The 13624-nt window shown below is 41.7% G+C and overlaps 1 non-coding gene across 1 annotated transcript; it reads left to right on the top strand.

The window, feature by feature from the left end:
• Positions 1-10640: 10640 nt before the first annotated feature.
• On the top strand, positions 10641-10713 carry TRNAG-UCC. The gene has a single exon. It is a non-coding gene; the product is annotated as a tRNA-Gly (tRNA).
• The last annotated feature ends 2911 nt before the right edge of the window (positions 10714-13624 follow it).

Raw genomic sequence — 13624 nt, 5'->3', positions numbered from 1 at the left:
GCCTCATTGTCATACGGTTCTCTTTTCCTAATTTGGTCTGGCAGGCCTGGGCACAGAAGCCTGGGAACCATATCTGTCTTGGCAAGGGTAGAAGGGAAAGCTAGTGCCTTATATTTTCCCATTTGGTATCTGAGGTGACATTCTGGATGAAAATCTCCAGAGGACAAGAGCTGAGCCATAACTATCCTATTTGTTTGTTTCCCCTTTTCTCTTCTTATCTGTCTTAGTTAGGACACACATGCACTTTCCAGGCTTGGAATATGTATCTTTGTGATACAGAAGGCAAGCAAGAACATCTATTCCAAAAAATTGTACTTTGTGTCAAATATTCATTTTCCCACTAATAGAGATATCTGAAAAAAAAAAAAAGTCTATATTTTTCCAAACTTTCTATGTTTAGCTCTCTTTTTCTTCTGGTGGCAGAAAATGTAATCTTATTAAGTTCCAGGCATACTCAGACACTTCAAGTTTAAACTTACTCAGTTCCCCTCCCCCGAAGTTTTCAAACTTATCTAGACTCTGTCCTTTCCTCCCTTTTGAAGCTAGCTAACTCTGGTATACCTGGCCTTCCATGCCTCTCCTATCCGTCCCCATCCAACTGGTTTCTCTCCCTTCTCTATCTTCTCCCAGGGGTGGGGAGGTGCAGAGCAGGGGAGAGAGTTTGGAAGGAGATGGAGAGCCAATGAGACCTCCCCTCCAATTCTCCAACCCTCCACTCTATCTTTCCGTGTTACTTAGGACCACTGCTTTTGAATTTAAAAGCCAACAATGTGTTGTCTTTCTTCTCTGGCTCCATCAGGACAAATCTCCTCTGACACAGAATGGCAGCCCCCTGTTTCTCCATCGGAATGTGGGGAAAGGTCACAAAATGAAAGGGAGGGTTGGGGGGGTGATTCCATTATTATGCCATCGCGTGTTGTTGTTGTGAAGAAGCTCTTATTCTAAAGTTCCATCCCTTCTACTCTTGACTCTCCACAATGGATACCCTACTTTTGGGCAAAGGGCTCAGGGCCTCCACTAGTGGCTTGCTTGGTCCAGGCTGGAACCCAGGGCAGAGGATCCCCGGGGTCTGCCCCTCATCCTGGGGAGAGGTGTGCTTGGATGGGCAGGGGCACTGCGGAACCCTCTTTCCTCTTATCCTTCCATTCCCTTCTCTTCCCTTTTTTCTTTCTCTTTTATGCACCTTCCCATCTCTCTTTTGAAATAAAACCTACATGTGGCAAAACGCACACATTCAGTGTACACCTCAGTGAGTGATACCTGTGTGTCGTCACCAGAGTGCTCCCTTTTTATAAGAGATGGTGACTGTAGTCTTGAAACTGGGACAAATACAGCATGGATTTATGCACAAAATGGTCTGACTTTGGGTGCCGGCTGCTTATAGGAGTTTTTGGCTTTGGAGTTCCTTAGTTCCTTCCACCACAGCTCAGATGGCTGGGTCAGAAAGGCTCCACCAAGGAAACTTACCTGCCCAGAGGCCCTGCAGGGTCCCCTCTGCCTGCTGAGGAAGGAACTTGTCACCATCTGACCTCTGCAAAGTCCCAGATGGGAGTATCAGTGGATCTATTGTAGACTCATCAGTCACATGAATGTCCTGTTCCAGATGAGGAGCTGTAACTTGTGGGAGCATCTCAGGGTCACCCTGCTGTGGCGTGGGCTGAGCTGTGGGTGAAGGCCGCAGAGCTGCATTTCCTCAAGCACCAGCACGGAGCCATGAAGCAGAATCAGAACCAGACTCAGCTGAGAATTGATCTGAAGTGTTTGTTTTCTTTTTTAATTTCAACCACGATCTTTGACAAATTTTCTTCCTGCTCTCAGATGTTCCCACCATTAATAGGGTCTTGGGTCCCCTCAAAAGTCAATAGACCAATTCGTCCAGGTACTTCACTCTGAATAATGCTCACTGCCAGCTTTGGAAAGTTTGAAATTGGTACAAACTTTCTGAACATCACTTTGATTCAGCGTTCCACTTCTAGAAACCGGTTCTGTTGAAATATGCAAGTATGCAAATATACCCCCACCACAGCGCATATAGACATTGCAGCAATGTTTATAATAAGTAAGTGAAAGTGAAAGTTGCTCCATTGTGTCCGATTCTTTGTGACCCTGTGGACTATACAGTTAATGGAATTCTCCAGGCCAGACTACTGGAGTGGGTAGACGTTCCCTTCTTCAGGGGATCTTCCCAACCCAGGGATAGAACCCAGGTCTCTCGCATTGCAGGTGGATTCTTTACCAACTGAGCCATAAGGGAAGCCCAAGAATACTGAAGTGGATAGCTTATCCCTTCTCCAGTGGATCTTCCTGACCCAGGAATTGAACCAGGGTTTCCTGCATTGTAGGCGGATTCTTTACTAACTGAGCTACCAGGGAAGCCCCATAATAAGTATAATAAGATTTTTTTTAAAAGCGAAGCGACCACCAATAGGGGGATGTTTAGATAAATTCTGGTATATGTGTACAGGATGAGGTCAATCTGTGTGGGCTGATATTAAAAGATGGCCAAGCCTAGAAGACCTGAATAGACATTTCTCCAAAGAAGACATACAGATGGCCAATAGGCATGTGAAAAGGTGCTCAATGTTGTTAATTATCAGAGAAATGTAAATCAAAAGACAACGAGGTACCACCACACTCCAGTCAGAACGATCAACATTAAAAATTTACAAATAACAAATGCTGGAGAGGATGTGGAGAAAAGGGAACCTTCCTACAATGTTGGTGGGAATGTAGGTTTGTGCAGCCACTCTGGGAAATAGTGCAGAGGTTCCTCAGAAAACTGAAAACAGAATTACCATATGATCCAGCAACCCCACTCCTGGGCATACATCCAGACAAAACTTTAATTCAAAAAGATACGTGCACCCCTATGTTCATAGAAGCATGATTCACAACAGGCAAGACATGGAAACAAGCTAAATGTCTATTAGCAGATGAATGGGTAAGGAAGTTGTGGCACATATATACATACATACAGTGAAATATTAAAAGAATGAAATAATGCCCTTTGCAGCAACATGGATGCAGCTAGAGATTATAATACTAAATGAAGTAAGTTGGACAGAGAACAACAAATACCATATGATATTACTTTTATGTAGAATCTAAAATATGATACAAATGAACCTATTTATGAAACAGAAACAGACTCACATGAAAAAGAAACTTGTGGTTACCAAAGGAGAAAAGGAAGGGGGTAGGATAAATAAGGAGTTTGGAATTAACATATACACACTACTATATATAAAATAAGCTTCTAGTGTGTAACACAGGGAACTATTTTCAGTCTACTGTAATAAACCATACTGGAAAAAAATTTTTTAAATGATTATTGCTTTAAGCTACTGTGTTTTAATTTGCTATGTGGCAGTAGGTAGCTAATCCATTCTTGGTCATTTTTATTGTTTGCTGTTCCTGTTGTTCAGTCGCCCAGTCGTGTCCGACTCTTTGTGACCCCACGGACTGCAGCACGTCAGGCCTCCCTATCCCGCACCATCTCCTGGAGTTTGCAGAGTTCATATTCACTGCGTCGGGGATGCTGTCCAGCCATCTCATCCTCTGACACCCTCTTCTCCTTCTGCCCTCAATCTTTCCTAGCATCAGGGACTTTTCCAATGAGTCGTCTGTTTTACTGTATGACATTCATTTATTCAACTAACATTTTCTGCACTTCTGCTATATATTGTGTAACTGTGCTAGACAGGGGAGAAATATGAGCAAAACCATACATGACTGTTTTCATGGAGTGGATCATCAAATAATCTTATGTAAATATAAATTACACTAGTGTGAAGTACCGCACAAGAAAAGGGCTCTAGCTATGCAGGGATATGAAGGGAACCTAATTCAGATCAGGTGGATTTAGGAAAAGTTTGCCTGAGGAACTAAACTGAAGGAGGAGTTAGGTCAATGGGAAGGAGAGGAGAAGAGCATTCCAGGCAGAGGAAGTAGCAGATGCAAAGGCCCTGTGGCTGGAGTTCAGAGATTGAGGGCAAGCAGTGAGGCTCAAAGACAGAGGCCAACCCACACAGAGTTTTGTGGCCATGTTAAGGAGTTTGGGTTTATACTAAAACCAATGGAAAGCCTTTTAAGAACTAGAGAAATAAAATATGATTTTGATTTTAGGATCTTTGGTTGAAATCTGACTGTGAAGGAAACAGATTGAAAGGCGTCTGTGAGAGGATTGTTTCAGTAATCCAGGTATTTAATGTGTTGGTTGCTCAGTCATGTACGACTCTGCAACCCCACGGACTATAGCCCACCAGGCTCCTCTGTCCATGGAATTCTCTAGGCAAGAATACTGGAGTGGGTAGCCATTCCCTTCTCCAGGGGATCTTCCCAACCCAGAGATCAAACCCAGGTCTCCTGAATTGCAGGCGGATTCTTTACCATCTGAGCCACCAGGATATCCAGGTACTGTTACCATCAAATAGCATGTTTACAATTCCCAAGCACAGTCAGTTTTCTTCTCAATATTCTATAGAAAGAGTAACATATACAGACATAATATGTAATGTCATAATATTATATAGACATAATTTTTGGCTTCTCAGAGTCTATCATGTAAAAAAATCAGCAATGGTAGGACCAAATGGGATGACAAAAGACAAGTAAGAGAGCTGGAACACTGAGAAATAACTCCAGCAAAGACTGAGATCAATCAGTTGATTAGTACAGAAAGGAAATATAGCTAACATTTCTTGAAAGTTGAATAGATGTCTTAGACATTTGACACTCCTTATTGATTTATGCCCCATAACAACTTCATGCAGCAGATGACATTGTATTTACCTTACAGATGAATACACAGCCTCGGGAAGGTTAAGCAACTTGACAGAGATCACATAGCTTGTGGGGTCTGTTTATTTCAAAGTGAAAGCTTGTTTTATTCCATGAAATTACCTGCACTTCCATTTGAAGTCCCTTCATGTAGTGGAAAAAGTTTTGTTTATAACCAGACACTTACCAGATTCCAGGTCATCACTATAATGTATGTTTCTCTAGGCAGAATAATTCTCCAAGCTAACTTCATTAAAATGAAGACAATAATATCAATACTCATGTATTTAGCTTTTAACAAAAGGTGCCTGGTCCTTCAGTAACATATATAAGGGACCCCAGTTATACACAAGTTTTGTAAAATGACCAAAGATAAATAATCTATGGGCTCTGCCATAGAAGAATCTATTCATGAAATATTTTTATTTTCTAAAATGAGAATCCCCTGTTTCTGAGAAATTTTCTTCCTTTATGCTCCATCCATGGAGTTGCAAGGATAGCATGCATTTTAGCAAAATGTGATCCAGCGTATTCCTCACAGCTGATTGGTCCAGAGGTTGGTTCTAAACTCAAACTGGGCCAATCGGAATCCTTCCCTGGCACTTTGGAAGCTGAACTGAGAAACAGAAGTCCGTTTTGGTCTGGACCCCTGAGCCTCAAGATGAAAACTCACAGCCTTCTGCTGGACACATTTTGTCATGTGACTGGTAAAGGCGAGGAAACTGGTCAGTAATAAAATTAAGAATGGAGTAGACCTGCAGAGAAATGTAAGTATCAGTTTTAGGTGGTAGGCGCATAATGTTAAACAGAACTTTAGCCAACTTTTTCTTGCACGGCATCCGGTAGCACCATTTACACCAACTTCCTGTGAGTGGTGCACGTTAGAACACGACTGTGTGGCATGAATGCAGTTCCCTGGAGTTGTGATAGGAGACACCCCCATTTTTAGTTGGAGATGGGGCTGTAGATAAAGGCCAGGACCAAATCACTCAAGTGGTGTGGTGGTGGTGGTGTTTAGTCGTTAAATCATGTCTGACTCTGTGCGACCTCATGGATTAGAGCCTGCCAGGCTCCTCTGTCCCTGGGATTCACCAGGGAAGAATACTGGAGTGGGTTGCCATTTCCTCCTCCAGGGGATCTTCCCTACCCAGGGATCGAACCCATGTCTCCGTGTCTCCTGCATTGGCAGGCGGGTTCTTTACCACTAATGCCTCCTGGGAAGCTCAAGTCAAGGATATCTTCTGATTTTTACCTGAGGACTAAGAAAATTTGGAACCAGTGTTCAATCACATAGTGGAATCCTATATCCGTTAATTTACTTGTTTCAATACCGATAATGAACAGAATTCTGGGACACTGTGCTTTCTGATACCATTCTGTTCCCTCAGCCTGGTATTCCCTGGCTGCTCTTGTCTGTCTGGCAAACTCCCCTTTTTTTTAAAAAAAGAATTTACTTTATTTATTTGCTGGTTTTTGTCTGTGCTGGGTGTTCTTGGCTGTGTGCAGGCTACTCTCTAGTTGCCGCGTGCAGGCTTCTCTTTGTGGTGGCTTCTCTTGTGGGCACAAAGCTCTAGAGTGTGATGGGCTTCAGGAGTCGCAGCCCCACTCTGGCTCAGCAGCTGTGGCATCTGGGATCTTCCCAGACCGTGGATGGAACCTGTTTCCCCTGCATCGGCAGGTAGAGTCTTAATCACCGAACAACCAGGGAAGTCTTGGTAAACTCTTATAGCCTTCAAGACCCAGTGGAAAGGTTATAGTCTCACAGTTTTCCCCTAACATTCAGTCTTGGAGAGGTATTGCTCCCTATCTGATATTCTACATAACTTTACTCCTTTCTCTATTTTAGCTTGTTTCCTACAGAATTGTAGTAGTTGCTTATTGTGTCTATTCTCTAGAATCTAGGGCCTGAAAAGGATTGAATCTTACATATGCCAAATAGCCCCTGGCATGTAGATATTTGATTAAATGACAGGGAAATTGTACCTTAATGTGTGAAATACTTTGGGTAGCGTTAGCTGTCCATCTGAAGAAAAATACCCTTAAATCACGAGAAAGACAAGCAAGCTAGTCAACTAGGAGCTCTGTGGGACTTCTACCTGAGGACAAGCTAGTCACTGGGATTCTTAAATCTGCAATTATTAAGAAGGAAAAAAAAATCAATGTTTTAAAATAAAAAATCTAAAATATAAGATCATAAAAACAATAAAGGAAATTTTAAGAAAATTTATTTTTTAATTTTGAAGCTAGGAAAACTTTTCTAAATATGATTTGAGTGCTAAAAGCTATGAAAGATTAATAAACTCAATTACAGAAAAAGGAAATAACTTCTTTATTCATAGTAAAAACCATCATAAAGTCAAAAGACAAACTGTGAGGAGATATTTGACATTTCTACGACAAATAAAAGGCTTACATCCCTATGAGAAAAAGAGCCCACACAAATAACAAGGAAAAAAAAAGCCATCAATTGGGCAAAGGAAGTATAGAAATACAGAAAAGAAAATACAACTGGCTAAACATATGAATAGATGCTCAACCTTATTTACATGAAAAGAAATGCAACTATATGATACCATTTTTTAACCTATCAGATTTGTGAAGATATAAATGTTTGATTTATAGACACACAGGGAAGATGGGGGAGAGGGGGTAAACATTGTCCTACATCACCAGAGGAAGTGTAACTGATGTTCTAAGGAAGGCACTCTATCAAAATTATACATATACACCCTTTGACCTAAAATTTCACTTTTAAAAAATCATTTATAAATAGGCTTGAACATATGTAAAATGGTTTATGCAGTGTTGTACATCATTAATTCATCAGAGTGTCATTTATAAATTCAAAAGATCAGAAACCACCTAAATCAGAAAGGAAATGTTTAGGTCACTTACAGTACATTTATTTATATGATAGAATATTACACAGTCAGTTATAAAAGAGAATAAGGAAGTTCTTTCCATATTGACAGGAAATTATTGCCAAAATAGTTTCCAAATTATTGCCAAAAGGGCTGCCCTGGTGGCTCAGACAGTAAAGAATCCGCCTGCAATGCAGAAGACCCAGGTTTGATCCCTGGGTCAGGAAGATCCCCTGGAGAAGGGAATGTCAAGCCACTCCAATTCTTGCCTGGAGAATCCCATGGACAGAGGAGCATGGTGGGCTACAATCCATGAGGTCACAAAGAGTCGGACACAACTGAGTGACTAAGCACACACATACTTAACAAAAAATCAAGGTGCAGAACATTGTTTACAATATGCTAGTATTTATATAAACAAGGGGGGAAATATATGGGTATTTGCTTATAAATGCACACACTATCTCTGTAAGGATGCCCAAGAATTGAGTACTATTAGTTGATTGTTAAAAGGGGAGCTAGCGTGGGAACAGAAAATAACCACAGTACATCTTTTTTAGCCTTTTGGATATCGAATCATATTTGAAAATAAGTAAAAAATTAAAATGAAAAAAATGACAAAATACACTGACTTTTTAACTCATCCACCAAATAGAAGAAAATCTTATTTACAGGTACTTCTGGAGTCTTGATTCAATTTTGTATAAACAAAAGAAGGCATGGTGTTATTCAACAGCACTGTCCGTTTACAACATCCATGACCCCTAAGAGCTAACATGGTTAGATAATCCTAGGTATAGAATGGAGAAAGTAGCATGGAAACATACACACTCCCCTATGTAAAATAGATGGCCCATGGGAATTGGCTGTATGATTCAGGGAACTCAAACTGAGGTTCTGTGACAACCTAGAGGGTGCGGGGTAAGGTGGGAGGTGGGAGGGAGGTTCAAGGGGAAGACACATATGTGTACCTATGGCTAATTCATGCTGATGTATGGCAGAAACCAACAAAATATTATAAAGCAATTATCCTTCAATGAAAAATAAATGTATTTAAAAAGACAGCAGGAAAAAAAAAAAAGAAAATCCTAGATATAAACAGAGTCAGAAAAGGTGGTATAAGTTCATGCATACAGTTTCATCCCATCTTAGACAGTGATGCCAGAATAACGGAGCTGTTCCATGAGAATTCCGACGATTCCACTGACATGTGAGCTGGAATTCTGTCTTGACTGGATCTAGGCTGTTTGAACCTAGGAGGAATTTACTCTTTTCATAGCTTTCAATTTTTTTCTTCTAATATGTTCTCCTGTTCAGGCATCCTAGGACCCATCCACAGAACTCGGGGATATCTTAGTCAAATGATTTGGCTCAATCAGTATTATACAACTGATAACACCTGCTGAATATAAAATACGTCAAGGGATTGTGGAGAATGAGGGAGACGTGGCTACTCTGACTCTAGGAAGGCCATAGAGTCTAGTAGGAAAGTCAAGAGGGTGTCCTGGAGAACATTAGCCAAATGCTGGGCTAGGAAATAAGCAAGTCTTAGAATGCTGGCATGTGAAATTCAGGTGAGTCATATACCATTCAATTTGTATTTCATGTATCCAGCCTTTAGGCTACTGTCTCGTAGCAAAAGAGATGTAAGCATAGATAATTGATGTTTATTGTCTTTAAACATCCAAGTAACATAAGTGATGAAGGAAAATGGAAATAAGAGTGAACTGTGTGTCCTACGGGGCTTGTGGTTCATCAGTGTAGGGATGTAGCGCCACCTTGAGGCGGATATTATGCTGTAATTCTGGGTGTCCCAGGCTTCTGTAGCTTGACTGGCTGGTGTAAGAGGCACCTGCGTTTTAGCTCACAGAACATTTTAACACAGGAGTTTTCATGTATTCTGTCAATGATGCTGGGCTATGCAGAGAAGGGGTAGGGCAAAGATCCACGGCAGGAATATGAAGGAAAGAAAGTTTGTTTAGAGCACCCTGTTTCTAAACTGTTCTGAGTCCCGATCAGTTTGTTTTCTAATTGGGCTCACCTTCCCATTCCCAATCACTTTGGTGTGCTTTTGTACATTTTTTTTTGTCTGTAAGTTGACATTATTCATAAATCTAAAGAGAAAATAATGTAATTAAAACTTGGTCTTAGATTTTGGGTTATTTGCTCAGTTACTGGCCAAAGCAATCTATAGAAATAAAAATCAGCATTTTTGCAGTTTAGAAAGAAGCATTTCAAGTATTCGGAGCCATTTGGGGAATTGTGGGAGGGCATTACTTAACGTGCCTGAGAACCACATATTTATTTATTAGAAATGATTCTGAGAGCATGAGCGTTAGATAAACTAAGGAGAGAGAGAGGAGAAAGTGGAGGAAAGCAGTAGATGCAGGGACTGGAGAAAGAGAAGAAAATAGAGAAGTAAAGAACTAGGGGGAGGAAAGGATACAACGCAAAGGCGAACAAGAAGTGGGAAGAGGGGAGGTAAATCACAGCGGGTCAGAACTTACCCAAACCCAGCTCACCTGTGATGGTGCTGTGTGATGCTGGCAGACATGTGACGGCAGCATGCACAAGGAACGCAGTCAAATGTCTGTTATTGGCTTAGTGCCTGGTGAATGGCAGCTTGGTTCCTGATGCAGGCCGTCTGTGATCATGATCCCAACTTCCTCAAACCCAGAGTTATCTCAGGAATTTCCCATTCCCCAGGATTCCCATATAAAACCTATAATCTGCAATCTTTAAACTGGATTGTGAGGGCTTTCCAGAAGTGTGGACAGAAATAAGCTTGCAATTCAGGGTACTTCCAAAATGGAACACCAGATGATTATATTGAATGTGGACAACATGGATCAATTAAGCAAATAATTTTTAGTTTATGACCAATAATCTGTTTAACTTGACTAATGAAATGAGAATTGTAGCTCTGCTTCTTGCTGAATGGAATTATGATGAAACTAATGAAAACAGAAGTTCATTAGTTAAAAGACATCATCTAGGATTTCCCTGGTGGTCCAGTGGGTAAGACCCTGTGCTTCCAACGCAGGGGACCTAGGTTCAATCCCTGGTCGGGAAACTAAGATCCCACATCATCACAACTAAGACCCAACGTAGCCAAATTAGAAAAAAAAAGACATTGTCTATGAAAATATGGAAAACAGGAATCTAGTGGGAAGCTGCTGTGTAGTATAGGGAGCTCAGCTTGATCTCTGAGATGACCCAGAGGAGTAGGGTGGTGGGGGTTGGAGGGAGATTCAAGAGGGAGGAGATATATGTATCCATATAGCCGATTCACTTCCTTGTACAGCACAAACTATCATAATATTGTAAAGCAACTATCAGTTCAGTTCAGTTGCTCAGCCATGTCTGACTCTTTGCGACCCCATGGACTGCAGCACTCCAGGCTTCCCTGTCCATCACCAACTCCCAGAGTCTGCTGAAACTCATGTCCATTGAGTCAGTGATGCCACCCAACCATCTCATCCTCTGTTGTCCCCTTCTCCTCCTGTCCTCAATCTTTTGCAGCATCAGGGTCTTTTCCAATGAGTCAGTTCGTCACATCAGGTGGCCAAAGTATTGGAGTTTCAGCTTCAGCATCAGTCCTTCCAATGAATATTTAGGACTGATCTCCTTTAGGATGGACTGGTTTGATCACCTTGCAGTCCAAGGGACTCTCAGGAGTCTTCTCCAATACCACAGTTCAAAAGCATCAATTCTTTGGTGCTCAGCTTTCTTTACAGTCCAACTATACTCTCAACTATACTCCAACTAAAAAAATACTGGGTGAAGAGCAAGACATAAGAGAAACTATATACTTTGAGGAGCCCAACTCTCAGTCACTTTTCTCTTTTCTAGTGGAGTTACATATGTTATGGGAACTGGCCTCTGCCTCATACCTTAGGAATCATCAAAGGCAAGTAAAACTCACAATGAAAAAATAGCAATGCCATGCTTTGTGTGCCGCTGAGCATGCCTCTAGCATTGCAGCACTTCTCCACATCTCTCTTCTGATTTCTGTGATTGTTAACTTCTGCATCTTTGAAGGGCTCCTGAGGAGGTTTTGTCTCTCAACAGTAACCCTGAAGCATTAAGATTTGAGATGTCCAGAGAAAGCTTATTTGTCCTGGAAACACCTGCATTCCCCAAGCACCGGAGCTGTGTAAGAAGTGGGGTATGACTTGGGAGTCAGGCAGATCTGAGTAGGAATCCAGTTCCTACAAACTGTGTACAAACTGTGTATCTTTTATCTGTTCTCTAAGCTTCAGTTCTGAAAATAAAATATGATGGTACTGACACCTACTAAGTACTCAATAAAGGTTGGCTTTTGTGTTTTAGTCTACCTACTTGGCAGACTTCCTACGTGGGCTTCCTAGGTGGCTCAGTGGAAAAGAATCTGCCTGCCAATGCAGAAGATACAGGTTCGATCCCTGGGTCAGAAAGATCCCCTGGAGAAGGAAATGGGAACCCACTTTAGTATTCTTGCCTGGAAACTTCCATGGAAAGAGGAGCCTGGAAGGCTACAGACCATGGGGATGCAGAGAGTTGGACACGACTGAGCGAGCGACTGAGCACAGCCCAGCAGCACCAGCTACTCTCACTGAGAATCTCGCTTTGGAAAATAAAAGCCATGTTACCACCACACGCGGCGAATACTGTGTCTTTGGTTTCCTGCTATTTGTGCTATATCTGTATTATATTTCATACGTTTCATAAACTTGGGTAACTCTGGACCTCAAGGACCTTTTTGTAGGACTCTTAGTTAAAGTTGTTTCAATGTTTCAGACGACTTTGAAATGAACTGACATTTTAAGAAATGATGAAAAATATTTAAAGGATATAATTATTCATTTCCATTTTTATACATGAAACTATTTTATACTAGTAACTTAAGATGCTGTCTTTCTTATAAAATTTCCCATTCTTTTACTACTATAAAAGGGGTGAGGGACTTCCCTGGTGGTCCAGTGGTTAAGAATCTGCCTGCCATTGAGGTAGGGCTCGATCCCTGCCAGGGACACAGGCTCGATCCCTGCTCCTGGAGGTTTTCACACGCTGAGGGGCAACTAAGACCTCACGCCACAACTACTGAGCCCACACTCTAGAGCAAGTGCTCTGCAACAAGAGAAGTCACCAGAGTGAGAAGCCCAACCACCACGACTGGAGAGTAGCCCCTGCTTGCTGCAACTAGAGCAAGCCTGCACACAGCAATCAGGACCCCACACAGCCAAAAATAAATAAATAATTTAAATTTAACTAAAGGGGGGAGGGTAAGACTGAGTGACCATCAATGTCATTTCAGCTAAAGTAATTTTTTTAAAAAGCTCATGACTTTTTTGAATGCCTCTTGGAGAAGGCAGTGGCAACCCACTCCAGTACTCTTGCCTGGAAAATCCCATGGGTGGAGGAGCCTGTTAGCCTGTAGTCCATGGGGTCGCGAAGAGTTGGACTGAGTGACTTCACTTTCACTTTTCACTTTCATGCATTGGAGAAGGAACTGGCAATCCACTCCAGTGTTCTTGCCTGGAGAGTCCCAGGGATGGGGGAGCCTGGTGGGCCGCCATCTATGGGGTCGTACAGAGTTGGACACGACTGAAGCGACTTAGCAGCAGCAGCAGCAGCATGGAAATACTTTACCAAAACCTAATCCTCTTAATAAATAAATCTCACTGTCTATAACATTATGTTAAAACATTAAAACCATAAAACAGCAACAGTGAAACCTACTTCAACTTTCTCATCTTTCCATTCCAACTTTCTCACTCCTTCCATTTCAGTTGGACCTGCCCCTTCTGCCCGTGTAAGGCCAAGCTCAGACTGATCTGTCTCCCTTTATTCCAATCCACCCTGATCTTGCTACTCCTTCAATACAGATTCAGTGCATCTACAAATACTGTATACCAGTAACAGGACACTGGAAATAAGAGGAATTGGAGAAAACAAAAGGTGTTCAAATTCCCAAGTGTCACAGCCAGAGATGAATTTATTGT

Source organism: Cervus canadensis, chromosome 13 (genome assembly GCF_019320065.1).
Source record: "Cervus canadensis isolate Bull #8, Minnesota chromosome 13, ASM1932006v1, whole genome shotgun sequence".
Taxonomy (NCBI): domain Eukaryota; kingdom Metazoa; phylum Chordata; class Mammalia; order Artiodactyla; family Cervidae; genus Cervus; species Cervus canadensis.
Note: the sequence above shows the minus strand (reverse complement) of the source record. Positions and strands in the feature narration are given on the sequence as shown.